Below are 4,556 nucleotides of genomic sequence, written 5' to 3'. Positions count from 1 at the left end.
ATCATCTTCCCAAAATTGAGAGGGGAGGGGATGGGCTAGGAATCCCCCTGCCACACCCTGGCCACGGTCATGGCTGTAAAGCCTTTCACAAAATCGTCTGAGGACGGAGAAAGCGTTAAAGGTCTACGCCTCGTTTCAGCACAGTGAACTGGAGGAAGACTTGATGATATTTTATGAATTAAGTGAAAAGCTGCGTTTCTTTAGTTTTTATTTTATTATCATTATAATTTTTGTTTTCCTTCTGATGGAAATACTTGGTGGCCGAAGTAAGATTATTGAAAACTGTCGCGCTCTGTTTCCTACTCGTGAATTTGCTCGAGCTGTTTTTTGTATTTTTTTTTTTTTACTTTCTATCGGTGTTATTATTTGTTGTTGATTTCGGAAAATGTATTTTTCTTTCAATGCCTGAATTGCGAGTTGTATACGATGTTGAAGAAGTATGTTACATACTTTTTTCTTTATTTTAAATTAGGGAGAAAAACATCAGTTTCGCTAAGGAGTTTATAATCTATAAAAATATTAAAATTTTTCGCATGGCTTTGAACTACTTTAGTGTTTTAAAGTAACGTGTTACATAAATACGCCCTCAGCATATAACATCATCTAAGTACGTTCACGTAAGGGAGAAATGGAAAACAAATACCTACTTTCCCGTTAACTTTTACCTTGCATGGCTACGTCTGCGACTATTTCTACTATACATTGTAAAGGCATAAAGAATCACCTATCTGTACTTAAATAATATTTTCGTAGATAGGCTCCCTCAATTTAAAACCACTAAAGTGGATCATAGCCTCCAGATAAATGTAATATCTTAATACTGCATTCTTCAACGTAATGCAAGTTCAACATTGCATGCTTTCACCGAGACGTTCAAAGAAATCCATCGATACCACAATTTACAAAATTCAGCGATGTCAAAATCTGTTTATTTAAGACGTAGGTAAGCTTCTAGTTACGGTAGCACAGCTGAAATGAACAAAACACACAACCTGATAATCAACAACGGGTCTCCTTCATATATCGTAACATATAACGTTGATAAACATCTTCCTTATCTCGGCTGGTTAGCAGAGTCCATAGGTCCAGATCAGACCGCTAAAATACTTCAACACCTTAACCATTTGACGGAAAAAGTCATTGTTGGTATGGGTCGCCTCGATCTAAATCAACAAACTTCTTTGTTAAATAAAAGCTATCTGTGGCAATTAGTCCAACAGTTACGACATAATTATCGTACCTTGCAAGGATCACTACAGGAAAGCGAGTGTACGCATTCTGGTATATATATGACGATGTATAAGTGTTACTGGAGATACACACACACATATATATATATCCCAAATATAAGCTACTTTCGCCCGTAGTGTAAGAGAACGGAGAGACGCGAGCAGTATACATTTATGATAGATGCAGCAGTCGTGCAGTTCGCTTCAAGGTAGCAAAAATGAAGAAATATAGTTTTCTGGTATTTAAAATTGAAATTGTATCTTCACACATTCAGCAACTATAAACTCAAGTGATGGAACAACCATAACCTCACGTGATGGCAGAGCTGCTAATTACATAATCAAGTATATAATCGTTTCTTTTAAAAAGGTCGCGTCGAAATTAAATAACACGCACCCCTTTGTCTAAGTTTGCCTTTTGGTTGGTTTGTTTGTAAATACTTTTAATTGTAATTTTTAACGTTCGGAACTATTCTAATAAGGTTCAAGCTAGATTTCACCCGTCCCATCTATTTTCAGTTATAACTCTCTGAGGAAAATAGATCAGAAACCCTTGCTATTACAGTGAGTGGAGGATGGAAAACGGTTGCATGAAACTAATCGAACATTAAATCATTTTGACTTCCATTTGTTTACTGCAAATTAAGACAATCGTGAGTTTACAATCTCTTCACCTTTAAAAAATAACGCACTATTCGTTTTTCAAATGGCTGCCATCCTTCAAATCATAAGGCAATATGTTGAGAAGGGTCATCGCCCTCCTTTAACACACATTTGCCTACTTCAGCGTCAACACTGACGATGTTATCAGTGTGGTTGGCCAGATGCAACGAACTATCTGCCGAACTTGATGTGTTCTGCTTAGGTTCGAAGAGTGTTATATACAATGGCGCTGTATGATACACTATCTCACGAGTACCTTTCGTTTATCAGTGAGGAGAACTCCGATAACTATGTAGGGTAGCGCTGGTTCGGGTGTTCCTCAAGATCTTTTCAAAACAATGATATAAACAAACATACGCACATGTGCTCTCTCTCTCTCTCTCTCTCTCTCTCTCTCTCTCTCTTTCTTTCTCTCTATTCATACATAAATATATATATATATATATATATATATATAAATATACATATATATGTATATATATATATATGCGTGTGTGTATATGTATATATATATATATATATATATATATATATATATATATATATATATATATGTGTGTGTGTGTGTGTGTGTGTGTGTGCGGGTGAATTTTGGAGACGAAGACAGTTACTACACTCCCTCATATATGCTGCTGATACCCCAACTGCGTTTTAATTAACGGAGATCAATTCCGAAGACTCGTAGAGCATTTTCTATTTATTCTTTCCCTCGAGGGTCACAAGTTCAAGAACACTGTGTAGCGTTAGTTAACTTCTGGCAAAAGTTGAAGCATTGTCTTGCATGCACGATTTTGAGTGGGGGAGTTCAGTGGCCAAAAATTTATCTTGCCACAAATGCTATATATATATATATATATATATATATATATATATATATTTCCTAAGCAATGCTACTACATTTTCATTGATTTTGAAAAACAGAGCAAATGTTTCAGTGGCTTGTAGATTGAAATTGTTTCTGTGAGTTGTAGATTATGATTTTCATAATTCAGTCGTTCTGTCTTGTTATCATACATACATACATACATACATACATACACACGCACACACACACACACACACATATATATATATTAATATATATATTAATATTATTGTATATATATAATTATATATACGATATATAATATATATAATATATAATTATTATATTATATATATATATACTTTATAATTATATACCAAACAGAAGCACTCTGCCAATCTGACCAAATCCCTGAAGCAATTGCTCTGTATTTCAAAATCAACGAAAACGTATTAGCATTGCTTAAGAAAACAGAATATATATATTTAACATTTGTGTGAGGATAATTTTTGTCCACTGAACTCCCCCACTCAAAATCGTGTATGGAAGACAAAGCTTCAACTTTTGTCAAGATGTCAACTAACCCTACACAATGTTGATGAACTTGTGACTCTCATGGGAAAAGAATAAAGAGGAAATGCTCTGCCAGTCTTTTGAATTGAACTCCGTTAATTAAAATACAGTTGTGGGTCAGTACTACATACGAGAGAGTCGGTTCAAAGGTAAACATCACAGTGATGACTGTCTTCTTCTCCAAAATTCAGCGTAAGAAAAGCAATGCATGCATGCTCCATACGTATGCACAGCTGATTTTAGTTTTTTTTAAAAATTAGTTTAAATCTTATAAGAAAAATATAATAATTCTTCATAAAACTTGCCTTCAAAATCAAATGTCCGGTTCTTCACTAGTACAGCCGACACAGACTCTTTCACTTATCCAATTTATATTCGTAGTTAATCGGCTGTGCCAAAATAGCACTGAAAGAGATGCTTTAACACATTATTTAGCTTAACAGCACTCGTCGGCAGCGTGGTCTGTGCTATAAGCCACTTCTAATTTTGGTAATGCCAAGTAACGTGCAATGTAAGTTTACTGAATGTGTCCCACCTGGACCCAAATATTTCCTTTAAGCAATAAACACGAGGTCATAACGTGGAGAAATAAAGACATAAATCGACCACTGCAGTCGTTAGAAGACCCGACGTTTGGTACAAACTGAACATTATTTTAAAAACGAAAAATGCACCAAAACTCACACATATTCTTCTTTGAAAATATAAAAATTCAAATTAATTCAGACAAAGTTGCGAACTTATGTACTTGTCCTTGTAGGCACAATGTAAGTACATACTACTGTTTTAATGACAGTAACAGTACTAGCAACAATAGAGTACACTTTGTACGTGTGAGGAAAAAACTTGAGTTAGTAACTGGACCCGATTGATGGGTAGCAATGTACACTCAATTTTATACACACACACACACACACACACACACACACACACACACACACACACACACATATATATTTATGTGGTATATATATAATATATATATATATATATATATATATATATTATTATATATTATATATATATATACTATATTATATACGTATATATTATATACAAAATAAATTAATAATCTCTCATACATTAAACTCGTGTTAATTTTTTAACAAAGGATTGGAATTCATAATTTTAAAAGAAGTATTCCCTCAACTTCTGTAAAAAAAAAAAAAAAAAAAAAAAAAAGTTTGACGACAGAACTCCTGGAACGCAATGCGTTTCCGATTTCAAATGCCGAAGTTTACCTTGACCCCCCAGGAGCCAGCCAGAACAAATTTTATCTGTCTCTG

Source organism: Macrobrachium nipponense, chromosome 1 (assembly GCF_015104395.2).
Source record: "Macrobrachium nipponense isolate FS-2020 chromosome 1, ASM1510439v2, whole genome shotgun sequence".
NCBI classification, from domain to species: Eukaryota; Metazoa; Arthropoda; class Malacostraca; order Decapoda; family Palaemonidae; genus Macrobrachium; species Macrobrachium nipponense.
Note: the sequence above shows the minus strand (reverse complement) of the source record.